Raw genomic sequence first — 21565 nt, 5'->3', positions numbered from 1 at the left:
AACGCTGAAAACATGTGATATGCATTTAAAATTTCAGAAACTGTTGATATGATTCACAACTGAACTGTCCTTCATAATTGGCCTTAAATAAATTATCAGAACCAAGGAAACAAATTATTAACAATATAAGGTTACACTCATGTTTCTTTAATTTATCTTCAAATACACACCTAGGTTACGTTACTGTCTTAGGAGCAAAGTACTAAAAATGATGCTAACATACTACTCCCACGGAGATAATAGTATCTATTCCTACTTAAGCAGTTATCCTGTTAGTTTGTAGTCTGCAGAAGGCCAATATCAGCTGGCGAGGAAGGTACATTAAGCCATTACCACTATTATAGCACTAGCCAGCACACACTATAGGGAAGTGTACTCGCCGAGCGGTCAAGGATAGTCAGATATATAGCAGTAATCGCAACATCACTATACCCCACACTCCAGGTATCGCAATTTATTGAAGTTCCGTTTCCCCCATCTGTGAATTAGTACCATATGTTGTTTGTTTATTTTTTTTATTTTCTTCACTACTAACGGCATTTCAATAATAATTTATATCATCGTGGAGTTTGTTTTTAACTTAATTTTGTTTATTTGTACATAGGTATTAGGAGTACAATCTAAATATTGAGAGTACATTGTATCAACGTCAAATGAGGAAAACAACAGAAATTTGTAAAAGAATAATATTTTTAAGAACTTAATTTTTTTACCGATTTTACTTGATTTGAAAACACATGTTATTCCGAAGGGAGGAATAGACTTTCCAATATGTATTTAATTACTAAAACAAATCTCCGTATTGTTTAACTAAGCTAGAGAATATACTGTAAAACATCATACCTCTTTTTAAATAGCCCTAATAATACAGTTCGTATTGACAGCAAAAGTACAGCAAGAGTATTGTATTACTTTTACTATTACTTTAACCTATTTTTTTCATGTCTCGCATTAATATCCTAGGACGCTATGCTCTATCTCGGAACCGGTTTACAGGCTATTTCTTGCTGGGCCTAGAGGACCACGGTATCATCACATGGATGAAACCCATTGATTGGTATGATTTGAACCCAGGACCTTGAGGACCTAGACCCCGCACTCTGACACTATAACAACCCCCTCCCCTTGTTTAAAAATTGCGCTTGATTTACGTAAAGTAAACAATTGATTGGGAGCAATCAATTACGGTAAAGTAATGTTTCTATAATAAGAGGAGGGAAAACTCAATAGGACTTCACCATGATGAACTGGCGAGCGTGCTGTCTGGGGACTGCAATGAGTGTTATTTATTATCACAACCTGAGGCATCGGGACGTTTATGTATGGTTGAGCAACCCATTGTATTATACACGATATTGATGGCTTCTCATGCGACAGTGTTGATGGTGTGTATTGTGATAAGGCTTCAGTAAAACCAACTGAAGTCTCCACTTTGCGATGAGGCTTCAGTAAAACCAACCGTTGAAGTCTCCACTTGTAATTCTGTAGTACGCTAGGCTCTAGCCAGGGATTGTTTTTCACATTTTCATGCTGGGTCTAGTGGTTGCTGAATTATCACTTGGATAAAATCCATTGGTGGTTGATGTGATTTAACCCGGGACCTCAGGGATTGAACTACGGGAGTGAACTCAAGGAGTTGAATTAGGCCCTCTTTTCACTGGACCAGCTCACTCCCCTCGGGATATTTTTTCTTTACAGATTTTTTAGTAGACGTTCAAAGATTTTTCAATGAATGAAGGACCTTGGCTAGCTCTGCAGTCCCGAAGACTCTACAATGACAAATGGCTGTTAGCTATGTGATAGCATTATCAGGTTTGAGTCTAACGAAAACTGAAAGTATACTTTTTCAATAAAATACAATATAAGTATCTTATGTTAGGATACATGTCTCTTCATTCCAGATACAGTCCACAAAACATCATTCATTTATTTTATTGACTATTGTGATGTACTTTGTGTCTTATTATTCGATAATAAAATATGTATATGTCTTTGTATATCTCTTCGCACCACCAAAGAATATATGCGGTGTATATTAATTAAACCAAGTATAAACAAGTTTTTATTGCTATTCTCTCATGTATAAAATTGTAACTTACTTAATGCTCGTATATCCAAATTAACGAAGCTGCTTTTAAAGTGTACATATGCCTTCAGTAATATCCAACGTTTAATTCTCTAGTGCTATCCTTAAAAATGGTGTCCATAACGATTACTTGAATTAATTGTATAATGTATTTTATTGATTGTTACATACAGAAGGAAGACTGCTTATGGTTAATGTAGGAATAAACATAAAAATCAACTTTTTTGGTATCAAGATTTTTTTCCACAAATAAATCTTTACTCACCTTGTTTGGAAAAATCATATATTTAGAAATTCTTACATTTTTCAATCTGAAGTAAATTACTTATCTCAACCACAAAAAGTTGTCTGACTTGACCAAATAACTATCTTACTCGACATCCGGCTCCAAACTCTAGGTCGATCTATTTTTACGACAATCCGTCTGACCGCGTTTCAGCTATAACCGATATTTTACCGCACTATCCTCGTAACTTTCTTCTGCCAAATTTACAAGCCGAGGTTTATCGGAACTCTGTGTTCAAGTCCTCGCCGCCGCCGCCGCCACTGCTGAGGATCGAGGATGTTCCCTCGTAAATCGGGGGACTCTCCCGCCTCCGGACCGGAGGTGTAATCGCCGATAACTTTATATCGTCGCCCCGCCTCCTCGGCCGCTATGGTCTCTACGACCTACTACATGTTCATACTCCTGTTGTTGCTTCCTAGATCTATATAAGATACAGATTGGATTAGTGCCCTCAGTTCTCTCCGAGATGAATTTGTCCCATCAGGTGTTGACGTTTTTTGTATTGTTTTTTTCTTCTATAGCTTTCAGCTTTCACGATCTACTCCAAGTTTATAGTTTATAATCGTGCTATTGATACGTCTAATTTATATAGAATGAAGGTTGCTTAGTTTGGTGAAGATCAGCAACAACCACTGGTGTTGCTCTGAATTTTTTTTGGTTATTTTTCTATATTTTCTTTGATGCTATAATGTATTTGACATGATTATAACCCTCATTTTGTTTCATAAATCTATATTATATAGAATGTATGGTGATTTATGTTTCCCAATCCACTTAAAAATAAAGTTTTCACCTCTTTCATGGAAATATGTTTTGCATTATTTTTAAATAAAATGAAGATTTTATCAGCATTAACATGAGCGTATATGTTCTCACCGCTGTTGGGCTACTATTTTGTTACCACTATCTTTGCATTTTTTTTTCATTTTTGTTTTGTGTTGTGTTTTTCTTGCTGAGTTGTTTGTGTTTTAATTTTTTTGTGCTATTAAATTAAAGGCTACCCTTATTGCTGTAAGGCTACTGAAAATATACTATTTTTGGCCGTGAAAGTAAAATCATATTTTTGTGTTTCAGAAAACCGCTGCCATATTTGTACATAAGACGTTCTAGCCACACAAACGAAGGTGAGGATATCAATCTTTTGTTTGTAGCTTTAATCAAAACATCGATAAACTCTATAGAATACCGTACCAAGAACATCGCCAATAGGTTTTGATCTATCACGTGAAACACTTTGCTATCCCATCTACAACCCTGATTCAGCAGTGACCCAAGTGGGTAGTATATCAAGTAGTTGAGCTACATATTCCACCCACATTTCAAGACAAAGGACCATTCGCGCTGACCGAGGTCCAAATAGCGCCGACTAATAGCTCCAGATGTGTTGTCCAAACTCACTTAACTCGCTGACAAAGCACATAGCAACTCTGTCGAAACGTCGCGGTCGTGTTCGGAGTCACTGCGCAACTAAAAACAACGCCTCCAGTAACTACTGTCAGTCAGCTTTGCAGTCAGTTTCGTAAAGCAACTGACGAAACTTTCCGGTCAACTGGATCTATGAATTGTAAAAACTCGATTTGATTTCCATCGTGAAAATGTCGTCAGGAATCGAAGGGAATACGTTTGATCAAATTTCAAAGAATTAAGGTAAGGGGAATATTTATTTGTATTATAGAAAATAAAACTTGATGGTTTCAGCTAGGAATAATTTCTCCATTATTTCCAAAAACGCCTGTATCTGTTCAGCTTGTGTTAATATAATCCAAATTGTTGTTTTCAACCAGACCTGTTACCACATACGTATTTACGGCGAATTAGAAAGCAAGTCACACATGGCGTGCAACACATTGTTGTTAAGACCCCGACCACGCTCAGATAAGCTCAACTTACGGCCTGCAAAGCCCATGAGTATTTAAACCTAATTCTTACTGACGCAGCTCTTTAATTAACCTGTGCGCATGCGTGGTATTAACACTGGCAGTCGGCCAATCAGGTGATAGCAGGGCTGCCAACTCGTGAGGGACAGTGATAACAAAGTTTCCCACGAGGTGCACAGTTTCTCAAGATACAGCGGTTATCCTTAAATTACTGTATTTTATGGGATGTCAACGTTGGTAAAGCGCTATTGTAAGCGCCTTATTTGCCTTATCTTCCTGGTGTAAAATCATAATTTTTCCGACTATCGAATGATATATTTGTTATCCTTCGTTGTAAGATGAAGAATAATAACAATATTGAATGTTATCCTTATCAATACTGTATTTACTCAAATGCTTCATTTTATTGTAATGCATGATAAAATCATTCACATTCCTTCAATAAATTACAAGTTATAAACAGTATTGAGGTATTGTATTCAACAAAAAATGTGTATTACAGATTTTAAAATACCTGACCTTTACATTTAAATAAAACAGAAAGTGCATAACACTGTTTTGACAACATGATTTTTTTCCACGTTTAAAAATATCTTCCAAATTCAACGTCAACCGAATTTTATGGGTACTTATCACCAAGTGTCCCCAAGTTCACATCTGAAACTAAGCTGAAAAGAGAAAGCAGAATTATCTGACAACCTCAAGACCTGTTTGCAGAGGCTTAATACACTGGTTAAATTTGAGAAAGAGATTGTTATCTCTTGTTGTGAATTTGACATCTTTATCTTACGAATTCTGTCTGATTATACAACCACATCAGGCGTTAGGATTGAAAAAAACTTAGGTAGTTTTGGATATATGCTTTCTAGAGTTAAGTGCATCTTAATAAGAACACTAGGTACCGGTATTCTAACACTAAACACCATTGTTATATATGAAACTAGATTAGATATAAAGTTTTTACAAATTTTGCGTGTCATTCACAAATATCAAAAGAAGTTTCAAATATAATAATATGAAACTAGCTAATGCCGAAGAGTTCATAACAGATTATCATAACTTCTGACGAATACAGAAACATTTAAACATCATCAAATAAATACAAATTTAATTATATTTAACTAAATAAAACGTTGAAACTCACTGTATCTTCAGGAAACGCGATAAACATCTAAACGTCAAACGGACGATATAAAAAACGTTAATATTAAGCTCGGAAGGTTTGTACTCGTGTACTCTCGAAGATCAACTGTACCATGTTAAGACCGCTGGAAGATTCGTTTAACGTGGCACTGTATCCACGTGTATACATATTTTTGCTACTTACCCCATATGCGTAACTTAGAAATGTTTGTGTTAAAATATCATATTCACCAAGAAACATTGTAACATTGTATGCATTAAAAAAACAATAAATGTATCAATCGTTGGAACCGTTATGAAAATCTTTGAAACTATTCCAAGCTTTCCGTCCGTAATTTAATACTCAGCACAGCTTGGGAGTTCAAATATTTACTTTGAAGAATTTTCAATCTATTTCGGTTACTTTGATATAGTTAATTTCCATATTTCTATAGTTTCCAATGTTAAAAAATGCCACAGTTGTCACGGCATTGCCACACTTGAATGGAGCAACCGACCACCAGCAAACCAGGAGGCAACCTATTGACCAATTTCATGGTCCAATTTACGGTTTAACCGAGTCATTATTGGCATTTCACAGGCTACGCTACACAAATAACAGTTCTTCGTAGTTTGTCACGGATACGTTTTGAAATGTTGTATTAGAATTCTACAGTAAAATGTGACAAGGATCTTTTATCACAGTTTATTGTGTTATAAAAGTTTCTCATAACCACCAACTGCTATATTTCTAAAGCATAGTTCAATAGGCATCTAAAAAGATGTTGTGGTACTGTGTTAGAAAGAGGGACGTTAAGTTATATCCGTTCTAAAATTTTAATCAGTTATTTTATATCAAGAGAAACTTGTATTGCTTGTATCTAATCGTAAATCAATTTACTTTGCCCATTGATTAACGAATCTTTAATAAAACAAACTATATAAAACAGGGATAAATTACAAAACGTAGGTATAGTTATGAAAATAGAAAATTCAATTTACGATGCAGAAACAATTATGAGTAATAGAGTTAGAGTAGAATGTGTTTTTTAATTTAGTCATTTACACAATTTAAGATGAGCTGAAACGAAAACTATTATTTATTGGTGTGCTATAAAATACATATGTATCTTCATGCTTTAGCTTTATTAAATTAACCGTAACAATGCTGATGGCCATCAAGGCTTGGTAATAGGCATTCTTTTTTCTCCTAACAACATCTCGTTGTAGAGCTAACAAGCTAGCAGTACGGCATCAAAACAACAATGACAATCAAATCGGCCGTGAAGAGTTTTCACTTGTCATCTCTGAACAGAGAGCACTGGACTACTGGACTGAGCTGAACTCAACAAGAGTCTGGAGATGAAGAGTCTTGATCACATCTATTGTTTATCTTACTCGGTGGCCGCCACAATACAAGTTCCGTACACAGTGTTAGCTAAGAATCATTGCGTGATTACCTCCGAAGCATCGTGAATTACCCACTAATTACACCTTCGAGTACCAACAGTAGATTTAACGCTGATGGACTCGGTGATAACTTCATCCCACTATTTGAAAGTACTTGCACTTTGCCGCTTCGCAGTCGATGCGATTTAGACATCAGGAAGATTTACGGCGGAAATTAGAATCCACGTGTTATCCAACACTGCAACACTCGACACGGCATCGGTAGACACGCAACGAAGATTTATATTAGGGAAAATACACGGTCCTAAAATTAGGCCTAGTGGTACTCCCACTCGTCGTTAAGGCAGGTATTAATCAGCAATCTGGTAGAGGGAGGAAGGAATGTAGGTCGGTCGAGTCGTGCTGAGCCATGACGAAACCCAAGGCACGGAGAGTCCAGATCGCATCGCCACGAGCGATGTAATTGCCTAGACCGTAGACACCCTAGGAGAACCAGGGATGTGATGTGTGTAAATACTAGATACTTTGTAGGATGTGTGGAGTGTTAGAACAAACCCAAGGAGAGTCTATGTATCAGCCCGCAGGACACGTCTCGCATTCAAACACCCTCTTAGAGGCAGGGATGTGATGTGTGTAAATACTAGATACTTTGTAGGACGTGTGGATAGTTAGATCAAACCCAAGGTATGGAGAGTCTATGTATCAGCGCGAAGGACACGTCTCGTATTCAAACACCCTCTTAGAGGCAGGGATGTGATGTATGTAAATACTAGATACTTTGTAAGATGTGTGGATAGTTAGAACAAACCCAAAGTATGGAGAGTCGTATCAACCCGCAGGACACTTCTCGTATTCAGACATCCTCTTAGCTTAGAGGGATGTTGTGGCTTGAAAAAGGGCTGACTTCGTTAGTCGTGTGAAGAGTTGGATCAAGACATGGAGAGTTTATCGACAAAAGCACGAATTATTGAATTGTATAGATCCAAGGAACCCTTGGAGATACAGTATAGTGAAGTGGTGTGTAAATACGATGGATGACATTGTTGGTTATGTAGAGAATTATGAAAGACCAATGTTGTGAAGGGCTTTGGTCACATAGGCTACCGAACATTGTAATTTATAAGACTGCGAACTCATTCGCTGAAGTGGAGAAAGGCTCTCGAGGAATTCACCTCCGTTCTTCTGCAATCGCGGTCACATCATTTTTCAGAAAAGTCTATTTATCTCCTCCGTAATCCAAACGGCAGGCTTACCGAATTGAGTGTTAATTTAAAAGCTATAAAGTCTTCTTAGCCCCCGGTTTATGAAAGCTCAACAGGCCGTCGTACTGGCTGATGTAGATGGCTGTTATCCTTTTGTTGCGAAGGATTAATGTCAGTGTCCTCTTCCTTGTCGGAAACCCACGAGTAATGAGATGTTTGGAGTTCGTTAAGATATAACTTGGTTTTAGCGTCTTTCTATATAAAATGTTGCTGATGTTTTCCTATGAGTAGAATACCTATTTTGTTACTATAAATGATGTTACGTAAACCCAAAATTATCAGTCAAGAATAATATTGTCTAATATGTTTGCAAATACCACAAAGTTAGTGGCATTAATTTACATTGTATTGTACAACTACCATTGACTACTATTTTGTTCGGTTTTGCCAAAAATTTCCTTGAAATCACGTTAGCACAAATGTTATCCGCAAAATATGTACCTAACTTTCTTTTTACAAATTTATCTAACTATTTTCGTTCGCTAAAGTTCCTTCTAAGCCATGTCAAAGTGATCATTTTTCCAATATGTTCAGTTGACTTCTAATCAAAAACTATTTTGGCATCCAAGTAGGAACCGCCTTCTACTTTCAGTCATTATTTGTTCAATAAAAAAGTAATTTCAAAATACTATTTCAAGCTTTGTACACAAACGTTCTCCCTTAGTATTCACCTCAATACACTTGATACGAAACACAAACATCCAGGCCGTTTCCCACTTTCCTCCCCTACTTTGTCTCCAGATACCATCTCGGACACTGCTAATCGGTTGGTCCGACACTTGTAGTCCTGTCCACGCCGCGATTTCCATTATCGGATGTCGGACAGCGGACAGTTAACAATCGCGATCTCTGTTGGGCCGCCGTTGTACTATGTTAATGCGACTGTTAGCAATGGTCTATCAGATAGTGGGAGAGGGCAGAGCCCTGAGGGGGGCACGCACCATCGCTCTCAGTCCAACAGGAGATCCTCGGGGAAAGCGACCGAAACCAACTGATCCAGATAGTCTTTCGTTTTCTTTCTGCGTTTGCGTTTATCTAGAGAAGGGTACTGTTGAACTAATGCATCTTTCATTATGCCACATGTATACTGTTTAATAGCGAACAAGGTTTCTGATATTGCCTTAGTAAATGATTGGGGACGATGTCGAAGTTGGACAACGTTAAACGTGGACTACGTTAAAATCAGACACCGCCTCCATCAGACAACGATAAAAGCAGACAACGACGAACATGGACACATTCAAATGTGTCCAAGCTTAACGTTGCACGCAAACGACGAACCTGGACACATTTATAAGTTGTCCAGGGGTGGCGTTGCACGACACGACGAATATGGACACATTCAAATGTGTCCAAGGGTAACGTTGCACGCAAACGACGAACCTGGACACTTTTAGTTTTTGAATAGACTGTACACCAGGCTCATCAAATTCTCAGTCTCGCTCGGTTGGTAAACTCTGAATGAGCTTCCTAAAACAGAAATGCCGTGAATACGCCTTATTGTTACAAGGCTTCTTTCTAACACACTGTTACTAATACACTGTGTTGTAGTGACTCATAGTCCGCGAAACACATTGTACATTATAAATTCGGAAATTTAATTGCATGTTTATTTGGTCGTTGTAAATGTTTGCAGGATATTAATAAAAAATTAAAACCTATGGGACCTGGATACACCGTGTCCCAAACGGACGGTTCAAATCTACAGCTTTTGTTCAATATACGTGTTGCTAAGTGTCGTAGAAAAGTTAATTAAGTCTCATTTTAAAACTGCCATATTTAAGTGATTTTTAGTGCCCTTCAATAGTAATTAGCTGTCCATTGTTTTTGGCACATTTGAATCTTCAAAACATACATTTGCAATATGGAGCTGCGGCTGAAATCAAAATTTGTTAATGGTTTATAGAAACGAAATATGTGGAGTGTTTTTGTCTGGGGGTTTGTCCTTGGTTTTTCAATGATTGATCAGTCGTCAACCTCTAACATGGATAAACTAACAAAATGAAGCAAACAGATGCCTTAGATTTTAACGTTTTCGTGGCGAAACAACTGCAATAGAGCAGTCAAATTGTTATGGATTATTTAATTACGGTATGTGTAAATGGATCCTGCTCGACTAAACCTGTTTCACAATGTGCAGTCTATCGTATCCTACGATCACATATCGTACCTACATAGGTTGAAATAATAAAACTGATTCGTTTGAGGATTATTTGAACAAAGCAGCAAAATAGCGGTGACACACAATGACAACATATCAGGCGTGTATTTGAGATCGTTAGTGAATCCACTACGGGTAATACTTTGCAAAACCGTTACGGAACTATAACTACACCCGCCACAACGAACCTGCAGACTAAAAGCTACTTTACTTTAGTCTGACTGTGTTGTCAATAAAATATCTCCTTAAAAATGAAATATTTATTCCCTATTACTATAACATTAGTTTAACGAGTTTTTGTGTATGCTGCTACCCAGGGAAGGCTGTAAGGTGTTTTTATAGTTCAATGTTGACAGTATAGTATAAATAAATACATTTTCCAAATTTGATCATATTTTGTTTAAAAACAAGCAAACAACAACAGTTCACTTATTCTCCATAAGAGTACTCTCCTAGGGCTCTGCCCTGCCTGCCTTAAAAGTTTCTACGTTATTCTTATGAATACACTTAATATTGGAATTTTCAAATGTATAACGTAATTTATTTCATTATATCGTATAAATTTATACGAAAAGTAATTTGAAAATGATCAGGCTGCTGATCTATCGAAATTTTGTTTATTTATTCGTTGGTTCTTTTCATCCAGTATATCTATGGAACATATTCTCTCTCGTTGCGAATCACGGATATAGCACGGACGTAGGAGGGAAGGGAACACGGTGAGGGAAGTAATAAAAGTGAGCAGTGTTGAGTGTGGGAATTGATTAATGTATCTGCAATGCTAAAATGTTATGGGAAGAGACTGTAGACTGTAGGTTAAAATGGTTACGAAGCACGAATCGATACATATTTTCGATATATGCAATCGTTTACGATAGAAATTTACAACTGAGTTGACAACAGCTGATTTTTACTCCATAGAGGCCTAAAAATGATTCTTACTCCCTAAAGAGTAAAAATGCTACTTAAGACCCGCAACGCATGCATTAAAAACGACTGTTTTATGTAGTATGACAAAAACAATATATTATGAACCCTTGATGATTCCGCTCAATTTTGTGGATGCTTCTGCAAACGCCACCTAGTAGTTTAAACCTGAAATGGCTAACAAAATACTAAAAGCTTTTTGGTTATTAGAATTTGTAAGAAAATTGTAGTGGAAAATATAAACTTAGTTCCAGATCATAACATATGTTGCATTTGAGACTAAATCTTTAAGATGCTGTCTGACTTCTGGCCAATTAATCACACATTTAAATAGCTCATAATGTATTTGGAAGAATTAATAATTATTTACCACTAGGCCTTCTATTGTAGCGAGAGAAGTGTCTTGCTTGCATTTAAACACAAAAATGAACAACTTAAATAAGTAAAATTAATTATGAGATATCAGAGATTCCAAATATAAACTTTCAATCCTAGCCAAAAAACAGTAACTAACTGAGAGAAACTTATCTTACATATTGGACAAAAACAGCGTGGAAGTTCAAGAATAGACTTTTAAATATCAAAGAATTAATTTCCCTCTCCCAAAACGTAAACAAATCTTAATACAAAAACAAATATACAAATCAATACACATCTAAAAATTATTACAATCCAAATCACTGGTTTGTATGATATTGGACACGTTTAAAATTTTACTGCAAACGTCACTTAACAAATACCATGGTGTAACGAGATAATACGTCATCTGAAAACAAATGGTGGCCTGTTTAGAGTAATGTTCTTCATATCAACTTTCAATTTTATCTTTACGTTATAATTTATTTACAATCAGTGACGTGTTTTGAAATTACTTTTAGAACAATTCATTTAGTTACCAATTTTACATATTAGTTAGTACAGATTTCTGAAACATACTAGTACTTCATCTATGCTAGTAGTCTCATCTAAAGGTACCAGTACAATCGGTACATATCTAACTCATGTCATAGACTCGCGGGTATAACTCGTTAAGGGTAAAAAAATCCGAATCAGAGTACATTATTAGTCAGTCAGTCTTAACAATGTAATATATTTGGACGATTCTGGTCAATAAACAATAACAATAACAATAACCTGATAATCTAAATAAAGTGAACCGATAATATTAGGATGAAATTATTATTTTGTATACAGGATTCATGTAAACCAGAGGTTTACTAGTTTGATTCTAATAACTGAGCTGAGCGAAGCAAAGCGCTTTGGGATCGGCTTCAATGTAAAACTTTGTATCACTATCACACTCAATAACGGCTAAACATATTTTTGCCAAGCTTTTCCGACAAATGTTTGGAAAGTTTTGAACGAAACAATCTCAATTTCTAATAATGCCTATATTATGTAAAAGTAACTCAAATTTTTTAAATTGTAACATTGACCTTGTGGGTAGCCATGATGGTTACAAAATGACGTAAAAGTAAATAAAACTATTAATCATACCATACCTTTACAATCGAGCCAATATACTAAATAAACATAGTAGAGAGGACAGACATTCGTCAGATGATCACAGATCAAATAATACTGACAAATCTATATAAATAAAATTATAGTTTTCTCTGAATTATATATTTTTTTGGTTACTTTTACGTGTTATACATTAAACTAGCCGAAACAAGTCTTATCTCAATTTCTATCTGTCTGTCACGGCCCAGAAGGCATTTTACGCGGCCATCTCCGGAAAAACGAGAGTACATAAAATCAAGATTCAAATCATTTTAATGTATTCACGGGGTTAGCATGAGTGTCTTTAGCCAATAAAATATAGCCTCACTACTTTAAATCATTTTTATATATTCACGGGGTTGGCGGGAGTGTCTTTAGCCATTACAATATGGCCTCACTACTTTGTAAATATAGCTGTCACTGATATGTTTACATTATGTTGTTTACAAATACCGCAACAATTTCAATCACGTTTTGAAATAAAAGCCAAACAAAGTGACATAAAAAAAAATTGTCCTTACATAACGGATTTAATTAATCGCAAGTGCAATAACGTGTAACCGCAAATTAAATTAAATAACTTGGCATCATCCAGGTCAGGAACCGGAGATTCTTTGTGTATCAAATTGTTCCTGATTTTTGATAACCGGGAAAAACCTTGAATCAGTGCTGTTTAGGGCTGGGAAACTTAAATTTTTTTTTAAATCATCGTCGTCACTAGCTTACACAAATTAGGTTTCCACTCATTGACGGCGCTTACTGATTTTATATGTACTTTGCTATGGTTAAATTGTAGCAAATTCCTTAACTAACTAAATTCTGAATTTTCGTGTGTATGTCTGCATTAATGTCTTTATTACTCAGTGTTTCACGAAAAAGTCAAGAGCACTTTTGTTAATGGAAATGTCAAATTGGATAAAGTGTTCAATGGTGAGGACTACACTATCGCCGTGCGTAGAACGGGTACTTAGCTAGTTTTAAATAAACATGATTTACACGTAAAGCAAGGTATATGTTTTATAAGTTAACTAGAGTTCCAGATTAATAGTTTAGTTTACCTTAAACATGATTGATTTATTTTCGTCAGACATATTTTTAATGAGATTCAGTAAGAAAACTAACCTCTTAACAATTGTATAAATATGCTCCAGACTCAAGAGCATAAAGTAAAGACCATGACATTTTTTTTGCAAGTCCTTAAAATCAGCATTAGAAAATACATTATACAGCTAAAAATCACATCTCGGAGTCTTCGGAGTGTTTATTTGCAGTTTATGTATACAAAAATACTTATTTCTGACAGTAGATTTATTATCAGTGGAATTCATTAGTTTTGAATGAACGTAACCTTTTTTGGCCTAACACAAAACTGTATGATCCGATGGAAGAGGAAATCCGATGTTAAATATAGGCCAATAAACTAAAAAATATGTGATTAACCGTTACAACATCAACTCTTAGGCCTATAATATGGTGCAGCTTTAAAAATGATAATACTGTAATGATACAATTTTTAAATGCAGAATTTTTATGTTGGTAATTTTTACTGTGTCAATAATGCGAGTTTATTTAGGCCTACAATGGTTTTCAATTACTTGAGATGAACGAAATACGAATGACTCGTTTTTGTGCAGTCACACAAAATGTGTGAAAATGTGCAAATAGCATCGATACTTTTTAAATAAACCTGAACTACTATTTATTTTTATTAAGTCACGTTTGAAGATAGAAATCTACGTTTCATATTAGTTATGTATGGACAACATATACAATATTCACATGCTAATAATAAGAAAGTCTGGTCTTTATACACACATTCCAATCAAAAATAATTTTATGTGAAATGAAGAGGCTTGAAAACCAAACAGATATTTTTAAATAGTCGCCCGAAACTATATTACGATTGGCAACGTTAGACGTATATGTAATCTTACTAATACTGTCATGATTATTTCATTCATTTAATCCATAATTTCCGGAAAACTAAAAATAATACTAAGCTATGAAAACAGAAAAAGTATAGTTCAACTAATCTGAAAGATTGGCGACAAACATGGACAACGCAAAACAAAAGCCTGAGGGATGCATTTTCTTTATCCTTAAGGCGGTTCCAGACATGCGCCAGTCACCAAGCACGAAATATTAACCTTCAGTGATTTAGTTGTCTTGCTATTCACCGATTAAAAAGTAGACTTATACTACACACATGTGTTGTTTTCCGAGCAAGTGTTAGTTTTTCCGTCCGTAGGGAACAGAAAATATTCGTTTACTTTTATGTATGCAAAAATACCGATTATGTGCAACACTACGTCACAGTGGTGGATAGTTGTACGAAAATGTAACCGTAAAATCTGAAAACAGCCAGCTTTATTACCTAAAACATATGGGATATTGCAGTGAATCTATCCACTAGTGTGACGTCATGAACCTTCAGCATGGCGTGTTTTTCTAGTGGGGCCTTGGTCGAAATCCCAAACAATGGACTTTGACAGGTAGAATGTACAGTCAGGTCCCAAAACAAGAGACTTAAGACAAATGTCCAGATTCGTCGTTGCACGACACGACGAAACTGGACACATTCAAATGTGTCCAAGCTTAACGTTGCACGCAAACGACGAACCTGGACACATTTATAAGTTGTCCAGGGTTGTCGTTTGCGTGCAACGTTACCCTTGGACCAAGTTTAACGTTGCATGCAAACGACAAACCTGGACAAGTTTTTAAGTTGTCCAGGGTTGTCGTTTGCGTGCAACGTTACCCTTGGACACATTCAAATGTGTCCAAGTTTAACGTTGCATGCAAACGACGAACCTGGACAAGTTTTTAAGTTGTCCAGGGGTGGCGTTGCACGACACGACGAATCTGGACACATTCAAAAGTGTCCAAGGGTAACGTTGCACGCAAACGACAACCCTGGAAACTTAATCTGTCCAACTTTAACGTTGTCCGCGTGTGTCGTTGTCCAAGTTCGGCGCGGTCCCAATGATTGTCATCCTTTTAACTCTCGGGGGTTAGATAATTTAGGAAGTGCAACCTGAAATCTATGTTGAAGATTTAAATAATCTACCATGGCAATAGGGCTATGCAACGGATTATGCTAATAGTACAAGTGATTATGTGGGGTAAGCGTTACAAATTATCACTCATACGTGTGTCTTCCTCTTGATCGGTCATTAAAACATAAGATAGATGGGAATTCTATCTTTGACTATTGTTAGAAAGTTATTTGTTCCTCTCCCCACTCGCAACATAAGCCAGATCTTATCACAGCTAGAATTCAACCTACCCTGATAAGATTGTTTTCTCTTCGATGGAAATTCCGCCTTATGGGGCACCACCGATGGAATTTTGATAAAGCTACGGGAAAGAATCCACAATAACACTCAGGATTTGCATCAATATCCTCCCACCCGCACCAATGGTTTTGATAGACTCACAGCTCTCATCCTGTCAACGGTCAAAAAAACATCCTTGATTTCATAATTTAGCTAATACTCTCATTTATAATTTGCTCTAAAGTGTACAACATTTAAAAATTTAAAGTTTGCTTTGAGGGTGCTTGAAATTCTGCATGATGTATTAGATTTGGGGGCAGATCTCCGAAAGTCAAAAGAGCATCCATACCCTCTGGTATTTCAATAGTGTCTGTGACCCAGTCCATTAAATGTTACGATTGTACAAACTGTTTACTACAAAAACAGTAACAGTAACCGTTTACAACTTTCCGCTGTCGTTATATTGATATCAGTTAGGTGTCGGTACTTACCTTGGGCCTGATTACATTATTACCACATGACATACTCCAATGGTGCTTTCTCGCTGAATGTGTACTTTCAAAGGCCCGAAATAAAGTTAAGTGCTTTGATAAGAAAGCCACAAGTTGTAAATCTTTGGGTTGTTTGATAGGCAAAGGTATTTAGACTGCAGCAAGAACGACTTTTTGCAAAGTCATAAATATTCACTTTAGGATGTGTGCGCAGTAAGTGACCAGCATATCGATGGTGACCAGTGGGATTCTTGGGGTACAGGTAAAGTCAATATTAATTTATCATGTCAGCTGGATACTATCTTTAGTTTCTTGTTTAACAATTGGCATGTGTTGTTCAATTTTCAAGTCTTATGTGAGAACTATTGTGACATTTTTTCATATAGGTCATATAAACTTTCACCTTCACCCAAACAGTACGTAGTTCACCATGTTCCTAGCACTTCATTTCTCACTAGTTTCTTGTAGTGTTGAAATAATTCTTAGAATTTTTTTATTTAACAGGAAAATTCAAAAATTACAGATCTAAGTGTTATTCAAGTGTTGATCCAATAAGCAATTTCCCTTCTCTTTTTCCCGTCCTACAAATCTAGTCCAGAGGTCTATTTCCATACCTAGAGCCTAGTTTCGACACTGCTGAACCCTGCAATATCTCAGTCCTAGAATTACAGTAATCCTCGGTAGCTCGTGGGTGGTCGCGACGGACAGAGTGTGAGCCAAAATTCATTCATTGTCCAGCGTGCGCCCCTCAGGCTCTGCATCTCTAATGCCACCAGCTGATTGCATCTCTCGCATTAATTATCGAAATGTTCTCCAAAATATCGTTCACGAACTGCCTCTGCCTATCTGACGATCGGTGTCCCCGGGACAGCGAGAAACTTGGGTGTGCTCAGGACAGGGTGGTACTTGTGTTGGAATCGTTGGGACAGTATGTAGTATGGTGTGGACGACGGGATGAACTCTGTATTAAGACACTTCAAGGCAGGATGAAACTTGAGTTGCAAGAATCAGGCCTACGACTGTAGGTTAAATAATCTTTTTAAATGACATTTCAAACACACTGAACATTTGTGTTGCAAAGTCAAACAGTACGCAAAACGTTCCACTAAAATTGCTGTAATTGAAATGTATGAAATATATTTTTGAGTAGGTCTGTGGATAAATTATATTCCGTTTTTAAACAATCACTGCGTTATCCTACTACAAATGTATTACTCCTTCCTCATTAATTGGCGGTAGAAGTTCACGATGATAAAAATCGTCGACAATGGTCCACATAAAACGCTGGTCCAAATTGGTGGTTTCACCGTATAAACTACCGCCCCAAGACGGTAAGGAACCCCCACAATCTGCCATTACCGTTTTTGATCCTATAAACGGCCCATGACCATAAACAAGGCGAATCGGTCCATTTCGGTGCTGCGACTGCAAATCATCGTACCGAGGATCGGAACGGCCGAAACAAAGCCGGTCCCGCCCCGGTCTGTGCGATACTGCCCCTATAAAGCCCAAAGCTTTACTGCAAAGCGTCGCAAGCGCCAATCAGAGTCCATAAGTCGGGCCTTACTAATGAGCTGAGATGCGTGGCGGCCGCGGGCTCTGCAGATGGCTCTGTGTCGAAATGCCTCTTGCAAAACTCCCCCGTCCGCTGATGGCTCGCTAAACTCCACTGAACTGGTTCCAGATAACCACTCGTATGCGACCCCATTACTAAATTGCTTACGTTTCCAGTTAGCTCGGATGTACGTATAATAATTTCTTATGGGGATTTGCGACACTTTGATTATGGGTAACTTATTAGGTACTTTTAGATGCAATAGATGTCAACGCAACTTTCTAATCTGGTGGTTATCATGTACAATTTTACATAGGAATATTTTAATTTGAAACTATACCAGACCATAATAGCCAGAAACGTAATTTCAGTATTAATTCCCAAAACAATAAATGTAGAAGTGAAATATAGGGAACTACGATTCTCTGTGATGCGTTGTGTCAATGAAAAGAGTACGGTGTCAACTACTCAAATATATTTCAGCTCTTAACCACACTTTATTCTCAAGTAAATTGGAGATTTGGTTTGCATCTACTGTTTGGCAATCTTAAACAATGTATACTATATCACAAATATGGCCTACCGACTGAATTGCACTCTTGGGTTTCCTGATCTAAAAAAATGCTACCTGTGTAGGTAGAATGTGTTCTACAAGAGGAAGCTTTTCTTCGTGAAATATTAGAATAAAACAGCTGAAACTATTTCTTTTTATATTAAGGACAGTAGTGGTGAACCCACAATATGACCTCACTTTCGGCGTTTTAGAGGCACTTTTAGGGCACTTTTTATAGGGGAAAAATGAGAAAAAAATGGAAGAGCTTTTTTTGGCCACTTTTTTAAAGACCCAGCTCTCGACCTATACACCCCTATATAAATTTTCTACTTTTTTAATACTGAAAAACGCGTCTGGAATATGGCTCATTTTTTTGGCCACCCGGCTCTCGGCACGCGAACTCGGGCGCGCTCCTGGTCGCGGGTGTGCTCTAGGCATGCTCTCGACCCATGGCGTGCTCCCGCTCGCGGGCATGCTCTTGGCATGCTCTTGACCCATGGCGTGCTCCATGCTATGGTCGGGCTCCTGCCCCATGCTCCCGCTCCTGACTCTAATGAATGACTGAGTGTAACCCAATGACCCCAATCAAAACTAATTGTTAATTTTCTCTGCCTGTCTGGCGCCAGTCTGTCTGGGGCAGGTTTTTTTGACAATTTTTGGGTATAAAAGGGGGAGATTCTATCGTATCCTCACTCACTTGGACCACCTCGCCCACCTGGACTACCTCGCCCGCCTGGACTACCTCACCCGCCTGGACCACCTCACCCGCCTGGACTACCTCGCCCGCCTGGACTACCTCACCCGCCTGGACCACCTCACCCGCCTGGACTACCTCGCTCGCCTGGACCACCTCACCCGCCTGGACTACCTCGCCCGCCTGGACTACCTCGCCCACCTGGACCACCTCACCCGCCTGGACTACCTCGCCCGCCTGGACTACCTCGCCCGCCTGGACTACCTCGCCCGCCTGGACTACCTCGCCCGCCTGGACTACCTCGCCCGCCTGGACTACCTCGCCCGCCTGGACCACCTCACCCGCCTGGACTACCTGGACTAGTATATAGATAATAGACCATATATACCAGAAAACTATGTATTTAAAAGAATGGAAGATAATCTATTGATTGGGGCTAATGGTGATGTATTTAGAGTTACAGGAAAGGATGATGTTATAAAAAATCAATGAAATTGCATACGAACTTCATAAACCTGCAAGAAAGAATTTCATTAGAAGGTCTTTTAAAGTATTGGGTATAAACGAAACCATACAAATAGATTTAATTGATATGCAAAACTATGCTAGAGAAAATTCTGGCAATAAATATATTTTAACTTTAATAGATACATTTTCTAAAAAAGCTTATGCTGCTCCACTAAAAAATAAGACAGGGTTAGTGGTTACAGAAGCCATTAAAACCATTCTACCAAAGGGGGTTAAAAACATTCAATCCGACAATGGAAAAGAATTTTTTAATCAATATTTTAACAAACTAATGAAAAAATTAAATATTAATCACTATCACACATTTTCTACAACTAAGGCTGCAATTGTGGAGAGGTTTCAGAGAACTTTAAAGAATTGGTTATATAGGGAATTTAGTGCTCAGGGGAGTTATAAATGGTTGGATTTACTTCCAAAGTTAATTCGAAAATATAATAATAAGGTGCATAGATCTATAGGAATGAAGCCTAACCAAGTGAATGTTAAGAATAGTAAATATGTGCATGAGAGGTTGACTTCTAAAGTAGTGCAAGTTAAAAAACCAAGATATAAGGTAGGTGATAGCGTAAGGATTTCCAAGTATAAACATGTTTTTAGTAAAGGTTATACTCCAAATTGGACAGGGGAACTATTTACAATAGCAGAAGTTAAGAATACAAAGCCTGTAACATATATCTTGAAAGATGAAAATGGCAATATAATCAGAGGAGGCTTCTATACAGAGGAGTTGTTAAAGACCAAGTATAAGGACATGTATTTGGTAGAGAAGATAATTAGGAGAAAGGGTGATTCGTTGTATGTCAAATGGCTTGGGTTTCCAAGTAGCCAGAACTCATGGATTTCCACTAAGGATGTCCAAGGGAGCACATCATAAGCTGGGAGCGCGCCCGAGTTCGCGTGCCGAGAGCCGGGTGGCCAAAAAAATGAGCCATATTCCAGACGCGTTTTTCAGTATTAAAAAAGTAGAAAATTTATATAGGGGTGTATAGGTCGAGAGCTGGGTCTTTAAAAAAGTGGCCAAAAAAAGCTCTTCCATTTTTTTCTCATTTTTCCCCTATAAAAAGTGCCCTAAAAGTGCCTCTAAAACGCCGAAAGTGAGGTCATATTGTGGGTTCACCACTACTAAGGACCAAAAGAGTAGACCTTTTCTAGATTCTAAATCTTCCACTGTAAAAGCCTTATGATTTTCAATTTCAAACCACTTTTCCCACCTAAATCAACGTCTAGTACCCAGGAGCCAACGAGTTTGGCCGATCAATTCGATCCGCTTTCGTGCCTGATGGACAGGAACATTCCGTCTCCCGGCTCCAAATTCACATCATGCCAAGTCGGTTTACAACCGCTCTAATATAGGAAACACCTTTACTGATTTATGCTCACCTCATTTGCATAGACTTGCATCGTGCTTTCGCATTGTTAAATGGCTACAAACAGCGCAATGCTTCTGATTAGCATAATTTATTCGTCTCCCCTCCCCCATCTTGAGACATTGAGCTTTAGAAGTCTCCATCCAATAAATAGTGGAAATGCAATTGGTCCGGCACGCTCACTTAGAAAAGCGAAACGTATTGAACAGTTTGCAAAAGTTAGGTGGTATTGTTAGATTAGTAGCTCATTCCGGTGGATACGTCATTTCTAATTTAACTGTTTGTGATGTTTGCTAGTGCCATGTAACTTCTAGCATTACTGCATTTACCGGAGTGATAAATTTGCCAATCTATTACCGTATTTTATGCAGTAGAAAATATACTCGTTCAAATGATTTAAAGTCGTGTGAATGCCCATTCTACACTTGCCGTCTCGTTTTCAACCAACTAACCTAGTTCGCTTGGTTT

General features: G+C 37.5%; 1 protein-coding gene across 3 annotated transcripts in view; it reads left to right on the top strand.

Annotated features, from left to right (window-relative positions):
- LOC128992555 (uncharacterized) overlaps nucleotides 1–21565 on the top strand; it is a 230380-nt gene that overhangs the window by 179552 nt on the left and 29263 nt on the right. For all 3 annotated transcript variants that reach the window (XM_054416187.1, XM_054416188.1, XM_054416186.1), the window contains one exon: nucleotides 3447–3496. The gene's annotated coding sequence lies outside the window, so the exon portion shown is untranslated. The remainder of the gene's footprint in view (nucleotides 1–3446; nucleotides 3497–21565) is intronic.

This window comes from Macrosteles quadrilineatus, unplaced genomic scaffold, assembly GCF_028750875.1.
Source record: "Macrosteles quadrilineatus isolate MER2022 unplaced genomic scaffold, UCM_ALF_1.0 Scaffold_4__1_contigs__length_99947679, whole genome shotgun sequence".
Lineage (NCBI taxonomy): Eukaryota > Metazoa > Arthropoda > Insecta > Hemiptera > Cicadellidae > Macrosteles > Macrosteles quadrilineatus.
This window is presented reverse-complemented; position numbering and strand designations above follow the sequence as displayed.